The 23,680-nt window shown below is 38.0% G+C and overlaps 1 protein-coding gene across 21 annotated transcripts in view; it reads left to right on the top strand.

Moving 5' to 3' along the window:
- Lingo2 (leucine rich repeat and Ig domain containing 2) overlaps positions 1-23,680 on the top strand; it is a 1,357,796-nt gene that overhangs the window by 1,022,188 nt on the left and 311,928 nt on the right. For all 21 annotated transcript variants that reach the window (XR_009588066.1, XM_060373595.1, XM_060373592.1 and 18 more), the window contains one exon: positions 9,980-10,139. The gene's annotated coding sequence lies outside the window, so the exon portion shown is untranslated. The remainder of the gene's footprint in view (positions 1-9,979; positions 10,140-23,680) is intronic.

The following is a 23,680-nucleotide window of genomic DNA, read 5'->3' as shown; positions in this document are numbered from 1 at the left end:
AACGCTTGACCCTATTCCTTTATGTCAGTACCTAGAAACATGTTCTACCTGGACACTTTTGTGGTTGTCCATGGCTGCGACTCAAACCATTCCCTGGCAGGCAACACACTGTGACCACATGCTATTCCTTAAATACAGAGAGGACAACAGCAAACAGAGAACAGAACACCCACTCGGTAAAGACAAGACCAGATATCAGCACTTGGAATTACAATCCCACACCCAGATGCCTCAAAGCTAGCACAAAAACAAAGTCATTAACACTAGAGAGAGTATGTCTCCAGCAACCTTACTACAATAGGCAATACAACTGGAGGTGCAATACAGCTAAAGCACAAAGACAAGGACTTCAAAACAGTTATTCTAAATATGATAAAGGACCTTGAAAGAAGATATCAATAAATCCCTTAATGAAAGGAACAGTAGAAATGAAATGAGGGTCTACCGCAGAAGGCATCTGAAAGACTCTACTTTGCAGTGTTTCAAAGCAGACACTAAGACTCATAACCAAACCTTCGGCAGAGTACAGGGAATCATATGAAAGAAAGGGAGATAATATGATGGGGAAAGAATAGGAGCTCCACAAGGACCAAATATATCTGCGCACAGGGGTCTTCTCTGAGACTGATACTCCTCCAAGGACCATGTATGAATAAAACTTAGAATGTCTGCTCAGATGTAGCCCATGGTATCTCAGTAACCAATTGGTTTCCCATAGTAAGGGGAACAGGACTATTTCTAACTATTTCTAACTCAGTGGCTGGCTCTTTGACCTCCCCACCCCCCAAGGGAGGAACAGTCCTGTTAAGCCACAGAGGAGGACTTTGCAGACCTGATAAAACAGGGTCAGATGAATGGGGAGGAGCCCCCCCATCAGTAGACTTGGAAAGGGGAAGGGTGGAGAGGAGGGAGGGAGGGTGGGATTGGGAGGGAAAGAGGGAGCAGGATACAGCTGGGATACAGAGTTAATAAAATGTAACTAATAAAAAAATAAAAATAAAAAAAGAAATGAAATGAGGAAGACAGTTCAAGACATGAAAATAGAATGAGAATCACTAAATAAACCCCAAACTGAGATAAAAGTAAAAATGAAAACTTATGAAGTCAAACAAAAAACTCATAAACAAGACTCACCAACAGAGTAATTAACAGATGGAAGAGAGGATCGCAGGCGTTGAGGGGATGATAGTTAAAATGGATACCTCAGTCAAAGAAAATGTTATTTCTAAAAAACATCCAAGCACGATGTCTTCATTAGGATTTTATTGCTATGAAAAGACACCATGATCAAGGCAACTATTATAAAGGAAAACATTTAATTGGGGCTCACAGTTTCAGAGATTCAGTCCATTATTATCATGACAGCTGTGTGTAGGCAGACAAGGTGCTATAGAAGTTACTGAGAATTCTACATTTTGATCTGCAGGCAACAAGAACAGACTGTCCCATGGGGCATGGCTTAAGCATATACGAGACCTCAAAGCCTACCTCTCCAGTGACACACTTCTTTTGACAAGGCTGCACCTATTCCAACAAGGCCACACCTCTAACTCTGCAACTCCCAGGCTTTCAAATACACAAGTCTATGGGGCTATACCTAATTAAATCACCACACACAATATATTCATGATATCTGGGACACTATGATAAGACCACATCTACAAATAATAGGAGTAGAGAAAGGAGAAAAAAAAAAAGAACCCAAAAGCACAAAAATTACCTTCAACAATATACTAGAAATTTCCCTAACCTGAAGAAGGAAGTGACTCTCAGGGAAAAAAGAAGCAAACAGAACATCAAATAGACTGGACCAGAAAAGAAATTGTCTATGATATGTAATAACCAAAACATTAAGTGTACACAACAACAACAACAAAAGAATATTAAAATCTACAAAAGAAAAGGCCATGTAACATATAAAGGCAGATCCAAAAGAATAACACCTGCCTTCTCAGTGGAGACTCTAGAAGCCAGGAGAACCTGGAAAGATATTCTTCGAAGTCTTAAGAGATTACAATTTCCAGCCCAGAGTACTTTACCCAGCAAAACTTTCAATCACAAGAGACAGAAAAAGTAAAATAGCCCACAATAAAACCAAATCTAAGCAGTATCAATCTATAAATCCAGCCCTATAAAAGATGATAGAAGGAAATTTTCAATTTTCAGAGGTTAACCACACCTAAAAATATTTACAAGTAATAAGTAATCCCAGAACAGGAAATTTAAAAGGAAAACCCATACCATAACCATAAAATAACATGAATCAATAAACAGTACTCATTGATAATTCACATTATCAATGGTCTCAATTGCCCAATAAAAAGACATTGACAAACAGACTGGATTTTAAAACAGAGTCCATCTTTCTCCTATACAATTAAAGGTGCATTATAACTAAAGCGCAAAGACAAGGACTTCAAAATAGCTATTATAAATATGATGAAGGACCTTGAAAGAAGATATAAATAAATCCCTAATGAAAGAAACAGTTGCTATACAACTGTATCCATCCTAACAGCAAAGAAAACTATCACCTCAGGGTTAAAGAATGAAGAAAGATATTCCCAGACCATGGATCAAAGAAGCAAGGCAGTTTAGTCATTTTAATATCTGACAAAATAGACTTTAAACAAAGACTATCAAAAAAGATAGAGAAGGACACTGAAAAATAAAAAAAGAACAACCTACCAAGAAGATATTGCAATTCTAAGCATCTATGCATCAGAGGGGCACCAAACTTTATAAAAGACACACGACAACAGCTAAAATCACATATCGACCCTCATGCAGTGAAAGTGGGTGACTTCAGTATCCCACCCTTACCAACAGAGACCTCATGCAGACATAAACTAAAGAGAGAAATGTGGAAGCTAAATGGCATCATAAATCAAATGGACCTAACAGATATTTACAGAACATTTCACCAAAACACCTTCCTCTCATAAGCTTATGAAACTTCAAAACTGACAACACACTGAGTCACAAAGCATGTCTGAACAGATGGAAGGAAATTGAAATGACACCATGAATCCTCTCTGACCATAAAGCTTCTATCAACAACAACTGAAACAAAAGAAAGTTTACAAATTCATAGAACCTAAACAACTAACTACTGAATAAAACAATTGCTTAATATAGAAATGAAGAAACATATTATAGGCTTTCTAAATGAATGAAAATGAGAACACAACACATGCAAAACTTATAGAATAAAATGATGACAGTTAGGAGAGAAAAGAGATTAGTGGGGACAATGGGACAAGTTCTCCTTAGCTTCTTCCTGCTTTTTAGAGTTGTTCAGTTCCTTGGGGCAATCCAATCTTCATTTCAGGGTTATCTCCAACTTTTCTTCAAAATGTACCAGAAGCAACAGAGGGGAGCACCAGTAGCCTTCTTCTTTCTTGGAACCCCCATCTTTCTCCTGGCCCTGGCATTTAATCCCTTTTCCAGAGCCTCACATTTAAACTATCTGCAGCTGGCAAAGAGCCCGTCTCAGAGCCTGAATGAGGTAGCTACTTTGCTGCTGTGGACAATCTGAATCAGTCCCCTATCCTGGGATCAAGAACATGTTTACATCCACAACTTGTGGTTGGTGAGTTAAATATAGTAAAAGAGACCATTCTACCAAAAATAATCCACAGCTTCAATGCATTCCTCATCGAAACTCTGACACAGTTCTTCACATATCTTAAAAAGACAAATTTCAGCTTCATATTAAAACCCAATGTTAGCTAAAACAATACTGAGTTAAAAAACTGCAGAGGCATTACCAACTCCAACTGTACTACAAAGCCATAGTTTTAAAATAGCACAGCATTGGCATAAAAATAGACCCACTAATAAACTGAGTTGAATTGAAGACACAGACATGAGCACACCTTTCTATGCCTGATTTTTATTTTTTTATAATAAAAAAGCCAGAAATATACACTGAAGATAAATACAGCATCTTCAACAATTAGTGCTGGTCAGCCTCCATGTCTGCATGTAAAAGAATGCAAATTGCTCACTCAGGATGATTCTTTCCAGTTCCCACCATTTACCTGCAAATTTCATGATTTCCTTGTTTTTCATTGCTGAGTAATACTCCATTGTGTAGATGTACCACAATTTCTGCATCCATTCTTCAGTTGAGGGGCATCTGGGTTGTTTCCAGCTTCTGGCTATTACAAATAAAGCTGCTACAAACATGGTTGAGCAAATGTCCTTATTGTGTACTTGAACCTCTTTTGGATATATGCCTAGGAGTGGTATGGCTGGATCCTGAGGAAGCGCTATTTCTTGTTGTCTGAGAAAGTGCCAGATTGATTTCCAGAGTGGTTGTACCAGTTTACATTCCCACCAGCAGTGGAGGAGGGTTCCCCTTTTTCCACAACCTCTCCAGCATGTAAAAAAAATGCAAATAGAAACATAAACACCCTGCATAAAACTCATATCCAGATGGATCAAGAACATCAACACAAAGTCAGATACACTGAATCTGACAGAAGGAAAAGTAGGGAATAATTTTTAATTTATTGTCAAGGGAAAAGACGTCCTAAACAGGACACTGATCACATAGGCACTAAGAACAACTAATAGCTGGGACCTCAGGAAGTTAAAATGTCCTGAATGGCAAAAGACACCATCGTATAAACAAAGCAGCAGGCTGAAGACTGGGAAGAGAATTTTTTCTTACCAAGTTCACATCCAATAGAGGGCTGATATATAATGTATAAAAGGAACTATTTAAAAAGCTGCACATCACAAACAGCCCAATTTTAAAAAGGTACAGATTTCTGAACACAGTTCTCTAATGATAACACACAAATAACTGAGAATCACTTAAATAATATAGAATATACAGCCATGGATGGGATAAGGGAGGGGAGAATATAACAAAAGAATTAATGGAGAAGCAGGAGGAGGGAGGTAAAGGAGGGACATAACATGAAAAGTGCACATACAAACTCACAGAGAATGTGGCAGCATGTACAGTACCTGCAATAGTTTGAGGAAGATGGGGTCCCAGCACAAAGAGAAGTGGACACAAGCTCCCATTCCAAACCCAAACTACCTCCAATTAATCATCACTTGCAAAAGAAAAATTGGTTTTCTCCAATGGAGTCTCAATGCCCAATGGCAGATGGCCAGCACAATACTAACTCATTGGTATTTTTGGTGGTATTTGTCTCATAATGTTTTGTCTTTTTTTTTTTAACTTTACAGGCTCATTGCTTATATACTATGGTTTTCTTTTTCATCATCATCATAATTATTATTTTACAATTTATTCATTTTTATCCTGGCTGTAGCACCCTCCACCCTCTCCTCCCTGTCCCACTCTCACTCCTTCCTTCCCTATCCTTCTCCCCTAGTCCACTGATAGGGGAAGTCCTCCTCTGCTACTGTCCGACTATAGCCTACCAGGTCCCATCAGGACTGCCTGGATCTTCTTCTTTTGTGGTCTGGCCGGGTTGCCCCACCAGAGAGAAGTGATCAAAGAGCAGGCAACAGCATTCATGTCAGACTCTGTCTCTTCTCCCCTTATTAGGGAACACACATGGAGACTGAGCTGTCTGTAGGCTACATCTGGGCAGGGGTTCTAGGTCCTCTCTATGCATGGTCTTTGGTTGATGCATCAGTCTCTGCAGTCCCCATGGGACCAGCTTTTTTATTTTATTTTTTGGTTTTGTTGGTCTCCTTGTGTGGTTCCTGTCCCTACCATGTCCTTCTATATCCCCCTACTTCCATAAGCCTCCCTGCACTCCATCCTTGGTTGTGAGTCTCTGCATCTGCTTCTGTCCCCTGCTGGGTAGAGTCTTTTAGAGGACATCTGTGGTAGGTTCCCATACCCATCAGAATGGCTAGGATCAAAAGCTCAAGTGACAGTATATGCTGGCCAGGTTGTGGAGAAAGGGGAACTCTCTTTCATTGCTGGTGGGAATGTAAACTTGTACAAACACTTTGGAAAGCAATCAGGTGCTTTCTCAGAAAACTGGGAATAATATTACCTCAAGACCCAGCTATGCCACTCCTAGACATATATATCCGAAAGATACTCAACCATACAACAAGGACATTTGCTCAACCGTGTTTGTAGCAGCTTTATTTGTAATAGCCAGAATCTGGAAACAACCTAAATGTCCCTCAGTTGAGGAATGGATACAGAAATTGTGGTACATTTCCACAATGGAATACTACTCAGCAATTAACACAAGGAAATCATGAAATTTGCAGGCAAATGGATGGAAATAGAAAAGATCATCCTGAGTGAGATATCCCAGAAGCAGAAAGACACACATGCTTTATGCTCACTTATAAGTGGATTATAGCCATATAATATAGAATAAACATACTAAAATCTACAGGCCTAATGAGGCTAAACAACAAGGAGGATACTAGGGAAGATGCTTAATTCTCATTCAGAGGGGAAAACAGATTAGGCACCGGAAGTGGTAGATGAGAGGGAACAAGATGGGAGTCTACTATAGTTTTTAATTTTGCCTTTTAAGGGATTTCTATGTGTCCAAGTGTGTGTGTCTCTGCATCTGTCTGTATTTCTTGTGCTTTTTCTTTAAGCCTGTTTTTTTTCTGTTTGTTTCATTCTATTCTGGTTTGAGTGTTATTATTTTATTTTTAGATACCTGTTTTTATTATAAGAGAAAGAAAGAAAGGATGTGGAATTGGGCGGGTGAGGAGGTGGAGATGATGTTGGAAGAGGAAAAACTTTGATCAGAATATATGTCATAAAAAGTTATTTTCAATTAAAAGTAGAATAAACAAATAATATTAAATAAATCAGTAACCAGTAGTCGATGAAAAGGAACTACAAAGAACATTCCCTACTGAGAATTGATCAATAATATTTTTTTGTTTAGTGAAATAAATCAACTTGAAAAGCAAATCTTCATGTTATGTTTACCTCTTTAAAACAAGAGGCAGTGCCAACATGTGAGATTTGGTACCAAGTCACAGATGGCTGCTTCCAAAGCAGGTAGCTCTCAGAAATTTCTCACTTCAAAGCCATTTTTGGAGCTTGAAAATTATGCTTATAAATGTTTTCCTGTTATCTGTTGACCAAAATATGGCTTCTTCAATATCCTGCATGGCAGTCAAGAGACTAAAAAGAGTGCCACTTATGAACATTGTTTTCTGTTATAAGGTAATTGATTTGATCATTTTATGAGAATTCTCAAAGCAGATAAGGAGAAATATTTGGCATGAATAAAAATAATTCGCACCTATAATCTAACTAAGGTTGTAGGTTAATAAGTACCAGAGCTTGGATTGACAGATTGGAAATTTCAACTGCACACCTGTATGTGTGTGTGTGTGTGTGTGTGTGTGTGTGTGTGACAGAGACAGAGTTCCAGTAGTAAAACAAAACACCTGTTTTAAATTGCAGCAAGTATATGTACACTTTCTCCATATACAAAGCTCCATTTTTCAAAAAGCTGTTTTGAAATATTGTATGAGGCATGAGCATGATTTGGGTTCCTCATTTTCTACCATCCTTGAAGAAATGGGACAGTAGTCTAACTCACTGATGAGACTTTGAAGTCTCCATGTAGCCTTCTGGGAATAGTTGAACCTTTAACTGCAAGTGCATAAGGCTGTATCCTATTGTTGCTTGTTAAATTCAGGGTTGACACCTGTGTCCATGAACCTGGAGCACATAATCATCCAAAGGAGTCTCCTTATAGACTTAGCAAGTAAATAATAATTCATTTAACATATATGTAAATATAATGAATTCATTATATACATATATACTTACATACAATTATATACACAATATATAATGAACATATGTGTATATATGAATTTATCATATATACATATGTATATAATGAATGTACATAAATGTATTATATATATAATAAATTATATATATGTCTATAATGAATTTTTATTTACTTATATACATGTATATAGATGTGTGTATATGGATTGATGATAGGTAGGTGGGTAGATGGATGGACAGATAGATTGATGATAGATGGATGGATGGATAGATAGACAGATAGATGATAGATAGATAGAAAGACAAACAATGGTTGTTGCAGCTTTTTTCTTTTTTTTCCTTAACACATTTTTTTATTAATTACACTTTATTCACTTTGTAACCCCCCATAAGCTCCTCCCTAATCTCCTCCTAATCCCACCTTCCCTCCCGTTTCTTCATGTATGCTCCTCCCCAAGTCCACTGATAGGGGAGGTCCTCCTCTCCTTCCTTCTGATCCTAGTCTATAAGATCTCATGAGGAGTGACTGCATTGTCATCTTCTGTGGCCTTGTAAGGGTGCTCCCCCCTCAGGGGAGGTGATCAAAGAGCATGTCAATCAGTTCACATCAGAGGCAGTCCCTCTTCCTGTTACTATGGAACCCACTTGGACACTGAACTGCCATGGGCTACATCTGTGCAGGGGTTCTAGGTTATCTCCATGCATGGTCCTTGGTTGGAGTATGAGTCTCTGGAAAGACCCCTGTGTTCAAATTTTCTGGTTCTGTTGCTCTCCTTTTGGAGCTCCTGTCCTCTCCAGATCTTACTATTACCCACTTCTTTCATAAGATTCCATGCACTCTGCCCAAAAGTTGGCCATAAGTCTCAGCATCTGTTTTGATAGTCTGCAGGGCAGAGCCTTTCAGAGGCCCTCTGTGGCAGGTTCCTAATTTGTTTCCTATTTTCTTCTTCTGATGTCCATCCTCTTTGCCTTTTGGGATGAGGATTGAGCATTTTAGTTAGGGTTCTCTCTCTTGATTAGTTTTTTTAGATGTACAGATTTTAGTAGGTTTAACCTATATTGCATGTCTATATGAGGGAGTATATATTGTGTGTGTCTTTCTGCTTCTGGGACAGCTCACTCAGGATGATCCTTTCCAGGTCCCACCATTTACCAGCAAATTTCATGATTTCCTTATTTTTCATTGCTGAGTAATATTCCATTGTGTAGATGTACCTAATTTCTGTATCCATTCTTCAGTTGAGGGGCATCTGGGCTGTTTCCAGCTTCTGGCTATTACAAATAAAGCTGCTACAAACAGCTTTTTAAAAAGTATCAGTTCTTAAAGTTACTCTGGGAAGTCTACCACATAGTCTATACATAGTCTTGCCTGTCAGTTCCTTTCTGCATTCCTTCTGTATGCATTTTTATGTCAGGCACCGGCACAGAAAAGGCCAGGGACTGTCCTTAGGGATTTTTCCCATCAATGGATGTAAGGAATGTTTGAGAACTTTAAACAACTTACGTATTGGTATGGACTTTAATAATTCAACAATTTGACCATTAAACATGTGACTGCTTGCTCCCACACAGTTATCTGATTACACTCTTAGGTTCTAGCCACATCTTGGAGTACAGATATCAACTCCATTGTGTTTATTCTCTTTATTATCTTGCCATCTCTGTCTTGACGTGGATAGTGTGGCCTGGTGAATTTATAATAACCCTTCATATTTGCCACTTAAAGGTCTTTCTCACACATTTTGCTGAAGAGGCGACCTAATCTTTATAATATAAATGCTGGCTCTGTGATGAATATCAGAGCTCAAAAAACATATGCTTGGTTCGTGCCATCCTGGGATATCTGCTGTTGACACTGATACGTTTTTCTCTGTGATATCACAGTGACCAATTGAGGGTATTATGGGTGGAGTCAGAAAAATAATATGAGCGATAGAGGTAGTCAATTACATGAAAGTTGAGATATATTTAATAATATGAATGAGTTTTAATGTTAATAGTATTTATTACTACATATAGCTTGAGTAGGTCACTGAAAGCACAGAAAGGAAGCTATGCACTGCATGAACACTTTCTGAAAAGCATACATTTCAGTCTTCCAGTCTTGTGTTTCTCAGCATCCTGAGTGGCATTTATAGTCCTTTTTACATCACTTTATGATTCTCTTATTGATTGAGTAGTGAAGGCCTCCTAGTCCTAGAACATGGCTCACCATTTTTCAATTATAATGACGGAATGTCTTGTTTGTTGCAGGCATGTTTCAAGCGGTTGGCTTATGGGACTTTGAGAGATTCTGCCTCCTGTGATGTGCTGGAATTATCATGATCAACTACTCAGTTTGGATTTCACCCAGTGGCCATGAGCTTTGTCTGTTAGACAGCAAGGGTTGGATTTTTAAAAAAGAGCAAAGCAGGTAAGTGCAAGAGACACACCTGCTCATTCATCACTTGTTCCAAGGGCTTTGGTGTTCTTCCAGGAGGTACTGAAGAATGTATACCTTTGCTGTTGATTTTCTAAGTCCACTGAATAGACTGTTGAAGAATGAGACTTCTTTGCTTCACAATGTATGGAATAATAATTGAGTCTTTTTCTCTCAAGGAAGAGAAGAGATATTTTAAGGTGTACATTAAGCAGGCCTCAGTCTCCTCTAGATTTTAATTTAATGTAATAGCCAAAACTTGCAGATAAAAGAGTTCTCCTCTGGAAGTAGTTATTCTGAACTATAATGACATTGGCAATTGTACTTTTGAGAGTGCAGTAGGGAAATTGTTGACCTGGCATATTCATATTATGTACAACATAGAAATATGAATGTGACTTCACAGTATTTGATCTTATAAACATTCTTTATGCTTGCTTCAATTCAGAAAATTGTACCATCATTCTTGCTTTCCGTTTTTGAAAGTATTTATTGTTCTGAATTCTATTCATATAGTATCTAAAATGGTGTCACATTTTCAAATTTGTATTGTTCAAAGAATAGATAATACAAAATCCATTCAAATCTTTTCTAGTGCTTTTTGTTTTACTCTGAAAACTTCTAATTATTACTCATGATCAGATCTGATTTTTCACACTGACACTCTTCCACTCTGAAATACAATTTAATCCATCAAAAGTTACCTGAACAAGCCACAGGTGACTCTCTTTGACTTTGGCACTTTTGTGGAGTCATGTACTAAATGACCTGTAAAATGAAGTTTTCTGTAGGTTCAAGTATAAACACAGAAAACCTAGGTGCAAGTTTTTAATGTAGAAAACAATGGGGTGAGGTAATGGTATCATACAAATATTCAAGCTTTTTTGGCCTTTTCGCAAATACTGCCTTTTTGCTTTCTGAAAATAAAGTAATGCCACTCAGCAATACAACATACATCATTTAATATACATATATATACATGGATATAGTACATTATAACTTAACATATTTGGATGGAAATTGGGACTTTATAATATCTTGCCTATTATATAGTAGAGAATAACATTATACTCCAACATAATCGTTTAGATGTTAATTAGGATTTCCAGGGTGTTAGCAACCAGGAAATTATAAGAAGTCTGTCAACAACACCTTCCTAACCATTTATCAACATATGTTACTGATGCAATCTCTTATAGATACAAAGCTTGATTGGAGATTGTAAACACAAGGCAGAAACCTGAATTTGACAGGCTGAGCTGATGAATGGCTTGCTACCTATTCAATGTCACAATGTGTCACCCACATTTAAAAATTTTATGGGTCTATAATAAATTAAAATTGGATTCATTGCTGGAATAAAGATCAATCCAGCTGCATAACACACTCTCATTTAATCCTTATTAAGTTTTTCTGTTTCACTCCAGAAACTGCTAATTATTATCTATGATTTGGTCAGACCTTATTTTAATGCTCACATGTTAGATTCTCAGGTTTTTTAAGCTTGCTTTTGATGAATACAGAGTAATATTTACCTAATTGTGTTTATTTTAGTATTGTCAACAAATCTTATTTCACATCTAAACTTCAAAGTTGTAAAATAGAGTATTGAAAAGAAGAATAAGAAGAATGAAATTGCCTGTTTTCAAGAAAAACTCTCATGTCACAATCCAATCAGTGATTATCTTGCCACAAAGGCAGAGATCACTGTTATTTGCAAAGTTTACTCTCATTCGGTAGGACATTTTGTTTCTGAACTCTGTAGGTTATTGGTTTCAGGGAGAGGTGCAGTAAGCAATATGAAGCAGCTTCACTTTCCACAGTCCTTTGAAGTAAATTTTGTTAGTTACAGCAGAGATAGAACCTTCCTCAGTGAAGTGTATAAAAAGATAGTTTATAGGTGTCCTCTAGAACACATTTTCAGTTAAAATTAAATATTTTTAAAACCTTTTCTATTTATTTTGTTTTCTGTTGTCTGAATGGCAGTTGTCTAATTTTACCATGACACAGCTTACTATTAAAACTCAAAAAACGTCAATGCTTCCAAGTTCTATTTTTCAAACGCTCATAACAAAGCCATGAAATTTTGTATCATTTGTAAGCCTAGAAGGAAGTTTTCTTTCTTAAAGCACTCTTGAAGGAAGTGTATACCTAGTTTAGAATTATGTTATTATACGTTTGAGCAGAGAGGCAATATTAAGCTATAAAGACAGGATATGAAAGGTGAGATGGTTTTCCAAAGTAATTCTAGTACCAGTTTACTCCTTCTAATGAAATGTGCACGTTCCGTGCCAGTGGGTCCCTCTGTGTGGAACGCGTCTATCTTCCGTGCCAGTGGGTCCCTCTGTGTGGAACGCGTCTATCTTCCGTGCCAGTGGGTCCCTCTGTGTGGAACGCGTCTATCTTCCGTGCCAGTGGGTCCCTCTGTGTGGAACGCGTCTATCTTCTGTGCCAGTGGGTCCCTCTGTGTGGAACGCGTCTATCTTTGTAACCCACAGAGGGGTCTGCACAATCTCACCTGCGGATTTCTTCACACCCTGAGCCCTTCCGATATAAAATCTAGAAAGTTTAGAGAAGCAGCTTGTCTAACATGAAAAATATTACATGGACTTAAATGCCTTCTCATGACATTTATTTGCCATCTGAACATTTCTTCGAATTCAAAACCAATGTACAACAATATGTAAATGGAAATAAATTAAAATATTTTGTTGCTTTTTTATGAAATAGTTTATTTCTACAAAAGTAGACAAACAAACCAAAATACACCACGGTATGTGAAACGTTCACTTTTGATAAAATACTTTAAAATCATTAATATTGAAACCATTCGTGCAATGTTTGCTTTCCCCATAAATTGAGACGGACTGTTAAGCATGAAGGGTTGAGAAAAGGGTTTTAAAATGGAGGAGGCACATTAGCCACCCAACTAAAGACCGAAGAGAAGCTTAATGGATGAGAAATAGGTATGAAAGCACAATATTCGCATTACACAATCTGATGGTCTCACCTGCTGTTAAAGTGGACATCATGGCTGTAGAATGAGACGCTTAACGTGGCGCAGAGGATAAGATGGGAGACTTGACATATGGGTAGTGGGTGAACTACAGGGCTTTGTATGTGCTGGTGCAGCAGAACGTGAATGAGTGCCATTAGAATAAGCCAACTCCCTCTTTCAAAGATATGCTGGCAGAGGGTAGAGTGGAGGCACGAACAGTGTGTGTAGAGGGAAAATGAATCAAGAATGTTCCGATCCTTCACTGCAGAAAGTGTGCATGTGACAGCTGACTACATCAGCACAGCTAACAGCATTCTCTCTCCACCAACGGCTCCTCTTTGCTCTCAGATGATAGTTAAATGATTCTTTCTGTGCAAATAAACCCCAGTGTCTCCACCTTTTAACATGTTTAGGGATAAATTTAAAATTCTTCACACAAAAGATGAGATTTTTTACTTTCTTTTTTTCATCACACTCTTGGGCACAGATACACAGAGGCACACAAACTCTGAGTATGTGCTTGAAATTTAACCTCAGATGCTCTGCTTGAAATTTATGCTTCAATTAAGATGGGGGCAGCTGCTGCCTACTTTATTTTCCCTGTGAGACTTTTATCTCTCAGGCTTTATCCTTTCCTTCATCGTTTTATCATCACATCAATCACTGTGTTTCATTCCTCGGGAGTCCAGCATGCATGGCAGGCGCCTTTTTTTTTTTTTTTTGTCTAGAAAGCAAACCTACCCCACTTAGCAGTGCTGCTTACTTAAACCTAATTAAGTAATTCTGCTGAAACCATCACATCCTTCCTACCTACAATGAGCATTTGGTGAAAATAATAGGGAGCACATGAAGACTGTGGAAGATGTAGGGAAAGAAGAATAATGAAAATGCACAACACAACAAAAGGTCACTATCAGCCTATACTTTCTTCGCACAGCCCCTCAAACAGCCAGGGCCCATTAACACCTCCAGTAAAAGAAATTCCTACCTTGCAACATCACCTTCATGTGTTATTTAATTGGAAATTAGTGTTGCTGCAAATCTCCCCTTAACTATAGCAGATTCAGGGTATTTATGTGTCTATTTTTAGGTGCATCCTCTGAAAGTTCAGGTAAAATTTAGTAGCTTTACTCTAAATATACAGTTAGGGAAATATTGATGTTATTCCCACAAATGTAGGATGTCAAGGCTGACAGCCTTTAACACTCTTCTCTAATACCCAATTCCAGAGCGACATATATGTTCATGAGGTGTGTCCAGTTACTCAAAGACTGTTTAAAGCCTGTGCTTTTGGCAGGGACAGCATGCCTCTCCTTTGTAGGTCAGCAGAACTGTTCAACTCCTGTCTCTGGAAGAAAATGAAATGGTCAAGGAATGTGCTTAGTGTTGCAAGTACACAGTTAGTGTTAGGATTTTTTTGTTTGTTTTGCTTTGTAGTCATTATTATCATTCACTTTTACGTTCTGGGCTCTTCGAAGAAGTTTTTGTCAAGTTCTATGAACTTCCCATTGAACATGATGGCCATTTTATAAACCATAGTTAGGCTTATGGCCTTTAGGGAATTTTCTATTTGAGAACATTTTATTATTCACATTATAATCATATTTCTGGGGGATTATAGTATCATTTTCTTTACAATCAAAGATTACAAGAATGCTTTTTCTTACTAATTTGTAATGGTTAGAGTCAACAAAACACACTGAAACTCTCTAACTTAAATGTTAATACATCTTACAGTAGAAACACAGTGTACTTGTCTGCACACATGATTCTCTAAAACAGAAACACAGGAGTCTCTGATCTCAGTCAAGCAGATCTACAACGGTGCTTTTAACCAATTTTTATCACACATAGGAGAGGAATAATATTAAATTTGAAATGAAAAGTTTGAATTAAAACTGCATTTATCAAGGGTCAAATAGTATTTTAAAAGTAGCTTTCATGTTTAATTTAACATATCAAGGAAGACTGTACTAGGAGAACAATTCACATAAATCAAAGATATTTGCCTGAGTAGCTGGCCGAAACATTGCCACTCTTGGTAGTAAGTCCTTCCACTCTTCAAATGGAAGCCACATCTACATTACTAAGGGAATGATGGAGGAGATTGTGGGCCAGACAATGGCATTGGGAGGTGAATTGTGAATTAAACAGAGCTGAATCAGCGTACCTTCTAGGACTGGACAATGTGGGTCTGTGACAAAGAAGGGTTGGACAGTCACTCACCTCCTGTTAGAAGCTTACTGTTGTCCTCCTGAGGGCAGAAGGAGCTGTTGTTGCTGAGGAATTAATCACGCTTATGAAAAAGGGGTGGTGCTGAAAGGCGTGGATTAAAATCCAAGCAGCCATGCCAGGGGCTAAAAGTCTGATAAAATATGTGCAAGAGGTTTTGGACTGAGGGGTAGGAAATCACTGAGTGAGAAAATTGAGAATTTCATTAGAAGGAATTTATTCATTGAGGTTTAACAAGAAGTTGTCATATGACTGTAGAAAATCTTTACAGAGTCTTTTCTGCAGAAATGTGGAAGGGACAATAACCAGGCCAAATAAGTCATTTCTCTTTCCATTAAATCCAATGTAGTAATGGAATAATAATGATAAAGACCAAAAATTAAATATTAGCCATGAGTAAACCTGTATTTTCCCTGCAATGCAGGCACAGCTATAACCCTATTTATGACAAAGATGATGAAAATAGAATAATACATTACTAAGGAACACAGAGCTAACATGTCAAGCTTTTTCTCCCAAGATCTATTCAAAAAACCTATGCCATTTTCCTATCATTTTGGTTTTCAGGTTTTAAACTAACACTCCAATCCCTCTTCCAATGTATTTGCATACAGTTTGCTCCATTATGTGAGAAACGGATATGATGCTCTGTAACTTGATGTTTCTTGCTTGTGTGAATTTCTGTGTGTGTTTGTGCATGCCTGCATGCCTGTGTGTGTGCGCATGTATGCACACAATGCTGTGCTTTGAATCTGAAAGCATTTGGAGGATATATTTCTACTCCTTTTGTCTGGTGGCCGATTACTACCATGAGGGTAATGCACTGTGATTCTCAACAAATGTTTGCTGAAGACACTGTCAACAGTTGCCTGTGTTTGTGTTGTGAATTGGCCAGGTACACTTTCTGTCTGCTTCTGTGTCTGACTCACCTCTTCTCTTTTCTCCTTACTTTTCTTCTCTCATTTCCTCCTCTCCACCTCTAAGCCTTTTCACCTTCTCTCACCTTCTCTCACCTTCATACCTGTAAACATACTAACATGTTTTGCTTTGGGCTTTCTGTGTTTAAATCTATGCCAAACACCACCTACAATAGAGCATCCTCTTTTTAATGCTTTGCATAAGTAAATTTATATCATGTTTTTATATTTCAGTTTATTTACTTTACAACCCAAGGGTGCCCCATCCTCCTCTATTTGCATTTCTCCTCTTCCCTTCTTTTTCTTTTCCACTTTCCCTTTCCCCCCAGAAAAGAAAAGAGGAACTCCCCTGCCCCTGTATCAGCCCTCCCCAGCACATCAAGTCACATCAGGACAGAGCATATCCTTATCCCCTGAGGCCAGGCAAGGCAGCCCTGCCAGGGTGAAGTGATCCAAAAGCAGACAATAGAGTCCATGTTAGACACATTCTCCCCCTTCACTCGCCAAGTGCCCCATATGAAGACCAAGCCGCCCATCGGCCACATATGTGCAGGGAGCCTAGGTCCAGACCGTGCATGCTCCTTAATTGATGTCTCAGTCTCAGGAAGACCCCTGGGGACTGGGTTAGTTATCCCTGAGAGTCTTTTTGTGAAGTTTCTGTCTCCTCCAGGTCCTTCCGTCTTTCCCCCAGCACTTCCATAGGACCCCCCACCCCTGGAGTGCTGCCCCGCTCTTAATGACAGCCTTCATACCTCAAGAAAGAATATGGGATTTGCATATCCTTTCTTGAGATATGAAGGCTGTCAATAAACATAATTTTCTTTTATAGTCAAGAAAATTAAATACTTTCTACTGTCTCTACTTTTGATTACAAAAGTAGAGACAATAATAAGAGAGATAATCATTTTAAGTAGTCTGGATGTCCTTAGTGCATTTGACCTTTCTACAATTCTTCCACATTGGCTTCGTGGCTTTCAAAATCTTAATAATAAAATTCAATATTCATACTGCATTTACTTGTTCAGTTTCAGGCTAACTCCAAAAGCAAAGGCAGTTGTATCAGCTGCATCATGAGCACCATCAAGACATTTTACTGAGCACTCCTGCTGGGATTCTGGGCTGTGGGCAACACCTTCTGTTGCCTATGTTTCTTCCAGAAAGACTCAAGACAAGTTTTATCTTAAGTATTAACTTTATTCTTGAAGACTTTATGATGCCAGTAACAATTTGAATACATATGAAACAATTTTAAAATGCATCCCTGAATCTGTCAATCAAGGAAGAAAATGACAGCTAAACCAATTCAGGAAAGGTATGATAGTGGACTAGAATGTCCATACACTCTTTCTGAAGGTCTGACTTCAGCCAGACCCTGATGCAAGTGTAGTAAATGGCACAAACAGTGGAGAAACTGTAGGATGCATGGGCAAGGAAATGTTACAGCAGAGGTAGAAGAGAACATACTTGGTTTAGGAGAAGCTGGATTAGATTGTACCAGAGGATTTTCAAAGGCAGGCACAAAACAAGATCTTTCAAAGCAATATTGTTGAGGCCAATCTATATTCCCCTACAGAGAATTCTCTGTTTAGCTCCATACCCCACTTTTTAATTGGATTACTTGATTTGTTGTTTTTTTAACTTCTTTAGTTCTTTATATATTCTGGATATCAGCCCTCTGTCAGATATAGGGTTGGTGAAGATATTTCCCAGTCTGTAGGCAGTCGTTTTGTTCTAACGAAAGTGTCTTTTGCTTTACAGAAGCTTTTCAGTTTCATGAGGTCCCATTGATTGATTGTTGTTCTTAGAGCCTGTGCGGTTGGTGTTCTGTTCAGGAAGTTGTCTCCTGTACCAATAAGTTCTAGGGTCTTCCCCAGTTTTTCTTCTAACTGATTTAATGTGTCTGTTTTTATGTTGAGTTCTTTGATCCACTTGGACTTTACTTTTGTGCAGGGTGATAAATATGGATTTATTTTCATTTTTCTGCATGTAGCCATCCAGTTGAACCAGCACCATTTGTTGAAGATGCTGTCTTTTTTCCATTGAATGGTTTTGGCTTCTTTGTTAAAAATCAAGTATTCAAAAGTGTGTGGGTTTATTTCTGGGTCATCTATTCAGTTCCATTGATCCTCTTTTCTGTTTCTATGCCAATATCATGCAGTTTTCATTACTATTGTGCCAAGACATTGTCAGAGTCAAGATTCTGAATGCAAATTCTGAATTTGTTCACTGGAGAGCAATTGAACTGCTTGATTACCAGAAACTGTCGAGCTGTGTGCTTCAGGAAGCCTACACCAAGTACATTTAGCTTTTGCAAATTACTCATTTTTGTCATTTACTCAACAAGCAGATTGACAGGGGAAAATGATTGAGAAAGGTAGGATATATTTGAGCTGAAAGTCTAAATGAAGTTGGGCGTTTATAAAAAAAAAATAGCTGGATGGAGTTAAGAGAAGCAGCCTGGGAAGTACAACCACAAGGCGTGCATGAGAGGCTGTAGATTTAGAACTCATAACTTCTAACTCAGACTTTTTACTAAGTCCATGAATTGGGAGTATATACCATGGTAAATTATATCTTCCAAAAGACTTCATAACAGACCTAGAGTACTCCCCCTTCCCTTCCAACAACAAGCCATCCTTTGCTGTTATTGCTACTGCTACAGCATAGATGCTATCACCCATGGAGGCAGGGAGAGACTGGACCATATACTGTACCAGCTTGTGGGAGCCTAAAATGCCCTAAATGTTATTGTTGGTATTTTTGATAGAATTGATAGAATTTCATGAATATTTCAGAATTCACCTGGACAAAAGTGAAATATCAGTGCTCCTTATAAACCTGAAAACCTTGCTATCTCTATCCCTTACTGGATTTTGCATTGTGTTAGTAGTTTGTGTGTTCTTTTCCAGCTTCAGCACTGCACAATAATTTGGAGTCCATGTTTTATCACTTGGATTCATTTAACAGCTTCATTATTTGGAATTAATATTCCAATCTAGAAGATCATCCAGAAAATGGTTGCCAGAGGGAGGAAGAAGTAAGGCAGAGAGAGAGGAAAAGTGGGAAAGACATAGATACAGACAGAAAGAGACACAGACAGAGAGAACTTTGTAATGGTGATCCTTTAATACATTTTCCTGAGTCAGTTTTGTTGATCTTCAAGTCCATATTAAACATTATTATCATGTCCTGAGGACAAAATATTTAAGTTTTAATGCACCTTGGGAGTTTAATAAGCAAATGTTTTCCTCTTGGGGCTCGGAAATCCCATGCATGTTTTCGCATTTTGCCACCATTCCCCATATTGCTTGCCCTCCACTGCTGTCACGTGGAGTTTTCAGTTCTTTCTCTTTGCCCACCTGAGCAATGTCCACTACACCTGTCCCTCACTAGTACATGAGTTCTCTAAGGCAGGCATCAGGTCCTAGTCATCTTTGCTTTCCCAGGACATTTATATCTCAGATCTGGCATAGACAATCAAACATATGCCTTTTCTTCTCAGTCATATCGAGATTAACTCATGTAATTCTTCATCAATTTTGATGACTAGAAACCAAATCCTAATCTTCTTATTGTCTTTGCTTAACTGAAATGCCATTATGAGATGTGAGAAAAGAACAGTGGGTTCTAGAAAGTCAAGTGAAAATATTGTAGGCTGGAAAATATGATGTAAATATCAGTACTGCAAACAAAATGTTATCCCCTTCACTGATAATATTGCAGGAGGTATCAAACATGACTCAAATGTGATTTTATAAAAATTACAGAATTTATATGAGCAATTAAATCTGTTGGCGAAAACTGATAGAAAAGTTTTCAGTTTAATTGCCTTTTCTGATTCCATGTCACTAAAACTAAGCTAGATTTTAAATATTACTACATTTGTAATATATCCTATTTGCATTTAAGGTAACCAACATCATATTTGTGTCCACTCTACACAGCTAGTTGAAAACCCTAAATAATAAAACCCTACAATGTGAGCAATATCTGAGAACATTTGCTGTCATCATCCCATTCCTTAAATAAAGTATACCTAAGACTTCAGTGTTCTTTCATGCAACTTGTACTAACTCAGTAATTAAAGTAAGAAAATATAATTAATAGTACCACAGGTGTCACAGAAGCAATCTATACTAATAATTCAACACATTCAGTTATTTCCTGGTTATAAGTAAAATGGAACAGAGTGGAGGTTAAAGTACATATCTCAGGGGTAAAATGTACTTAGCATGTACAAGAACCTGGGTTAACACCCTCTCCCAGCACCTAGAGACAGACACAGACACACAGACACATGCACCCACTCACTCACACACACACACACACACACACACACACACACACACACAACATTGCCCACGTGGCATGCTGGGGTTGGCTACCCAGAGGCTATTTAAGCTGTGGGCTGGCTTTCCCCAGGGTCAGATGATTGTTCAAGGTTCCTGAATAAACTGCATTGAAAAAAATAAATAAATAAATAAACTTGTAAAAATAAAAAAAAATAAAAATAAAAATCAAACAAAAATTTAAAACAACAACAACAAAAAAATCTGAGCATCATTTCTTTTTTTTCCTATTTTTTATTTTTTTAATTTATTTATTTTTATTAATTACAGTTTATTCACTTTGTATCCCCCCATAAAGCCCTTCCTCCTCCCCTCCTGGTCCCACCCTCCCTCCCCCTTCTTCACACATGCCCCTCCCCAAGTCCACTGATAGGGGATGTCTTCCTCTCCTTCCTTCTGATCTTAGTCTATCAGATCACATCAGGAATTGCTGCATTGTCATCTTCTGTGGCCTGGTAAGTCTGCTCCCTCCTCAGGGGGAGGTGATCAAAGAACAGGCCAATCAATTTATGTTAGAGGCAGTCCCTCTTCCCATTACTGTGTAACCCACTTGGACACCAAGCTGCCATGGGCTGCATCTGTGGCAGGTTCCTAGGCTGTTTCCTGTTTTCTTCTTCTTCTGAAAATGTGGCATTACTTAAGTAAATGGAACACAGTTATCATGGTGCAGGCTAACTTAGAATACTTTTTATTTGAAAAAAAGTTTGTTTTGAGGTGTGAAGTTACAGCAAAATAATATCATGCCTCTCAACAGGAAAAGTGGGATTTTTTTTTCCATCTGATCTTTCCTCAAACAGAATCCTTAATCGTGATTTTGAGAAGCCTCTACCATTACTGTCATAAAAAAGCAGTAAATTACAGTTTGGACTCATTTGTCCTGAATTCTTATCATCATTCTTTCATGAGGGATAGCTGTCTCAGACCTGTGATATATGACTTATAGCTCATCCTTGTCAATATGATGCATTTAGTATGAAAGAGTCATATATTAGAACTACCTGCCTAAAACTGTGGCTTTTAGTTAATCAGAAAGTAATTGCATCGATTATCATTGTGGATGTCAACTGTAATCACATTCTACCCTGGTGAGTCTGTGTCTGACCTGCTTTGTAAAATTTAATCAGAACTCTGATTTGTGTGGAACTCCAGCCTGAATATTGAAGTTTTCAAAGGTTGTATTATAAAGATCAGCAGAAAATTCTACTTGCCTTGACTGCATGCATGTTTTTCCCTGTTTGGTGACAGTAACAGAGTCAAGAAAGAAGTTTGCATTCAGAAGCCAGAGTGTGAGTACCTCAGAGGCATAGAGCCAAGCCAGCCACAAAGCAGAGGCACTTCGCCTCAGGTTATATCTGATAAATGTAGTTTTTACTCTGTGCACATAGAATGCTATAATTCATTTAGAAACCAAAACTATTTGAACATCAATTTTTCTTTACTATTTGCCATGCAAGGTATATTTTCCCCTCCTCACCAGATCTTATGCATTTTAAGGTTAACCACTGATTTTAACCTCACTTTAAATAAGTGCCTAGAAAATGGCAACTTCAGTAATTGAATGAACACACACTTAACAGTGTCTAACAATCCCTTTGTTTGTATGTTGATAACTCAATTAATTGGTTGATGAAAATAGAAACATGGAAATGGAATTTATTGAAGTAAAAATGCTTTCTCAGGGTTGTTTTGATTTGCATTTCCCTGATGGCTAATGACGTTGAGCATTTCTTTAAGTGTTTCTCTGCCATTTGATATTCCTCTATCGAGAATTCTCTGTCTAGCTCTGTTCCCCATTTTTTAAATTGGATTACTTGATTTGTTGCTTTTCAACATCTTTAGTTATTTATATATACTGGATATTAGCCCTCTGTCAGATAAAGGGTTGGTGAAGATTCTTTCTACGACTGTGTAGGCAGTCGTTTTGTTTTGAGGACGGTGTCCTTTGCTTTACAGAAGCTTTTCAATTTCATGAGGTCACATCTATTAATTGTTGTTATTAGAGCCTGTGCTGTTGGTGTTCTGTTCAGGAAGTTGTCTTCTGTACCAATGAGTTCTAGGGTCTTCCCCACTTTTTCTTCTAACTGATTTAATGTGTCTGGTTTTATGTTGAGTTCTTTGATCCACTTGGACTTTAATTTTGTGCAGGGTCATAAGTATGGATCTATTTGCATTTTTCTACATGTAGACATCCAGTTAGACCAGCACGATTTGTTGAAGATGCTGTCTTTTTTTCCATTGTATGGTTTTGGTATCTTTATCAAAGTTCAGGTGTCCATAAGTGTGTGGGTTTATTTCTGGTTCTTCTATTCAGTTCCATTGATCCACCAGTCTTTTTCTATGCCAGTACCCTGTAGTTTTTATTACTGTTGCTCTATAGTACAGCTTGAGATCAGGGATGGAGATACCTCCAGAAGATCTTTTATTGTAGAGGATTGTTTTAGTAATTCTGGGTTTCTTGGCCAAGATCAAAACCTCAAGTGACAACACATGCTGGGAGGTTGTGGAGAAAGGTGAACCCTCCTCCATTACTGGTGGGAATGTAAACTGGTACACCCACTCTAGAAATCAATCTGGCACTTTCTCAGACAACAAGGAATAGTGTTTCCTCAAGATCCAGCTATACCACTCCTAGGCATATATCCAAAAGAGGCTCAAGTACACAATAAGGACATTTGCTCAACCATGTTTGTAGCAGCTTTATTTGTAATAGTCAGAAGCTGGAAACAATGCAGATGCCCCTCAACTGGAGAATGGATGCAGAAATTGTGGTACATCTACAAAGTGGAATATTACTTAGCAATGAAAAACAAGGAAATCATGAAATTTGCAGGTAAAAGGTGGGATCTGGAAAAGATCACCCTGAGTGAGCTATCCCAGAAGCAGAAAGACACATACGGTATATACTCACTCATATAAACATATAATTTAGGATAAACCTACTAAAATCTGTACACCTAAAGAAACTAATCAAGAGGGAGGACTCTGGCTAAAATGCTCAATCCCCACTCTGAAAGGCAAAGAGGATGGACACCAGAAGAA

Source organism: Meriones unguiculatus, chromosome 20 (assembly GCF_030254825.1).
Source record: "Meriones unguiculatus strain TT.TT164.6M chromosome 20, Bangor_MerUng_6.1, whole genome shotgun sequence".
NCBI classification, from domain to species: domain Eukaryota; kingdom Metazoa; phylum Chordata; class Mammalia; order Rodentia; family Muridae; genus Meriones; species Meriones unguiculatus.
The sequence above is the reverse complement of the archived record's forward strand: the minus strand, read 5'-3'. Positions and strand labels throughout refer to the sequence as shown.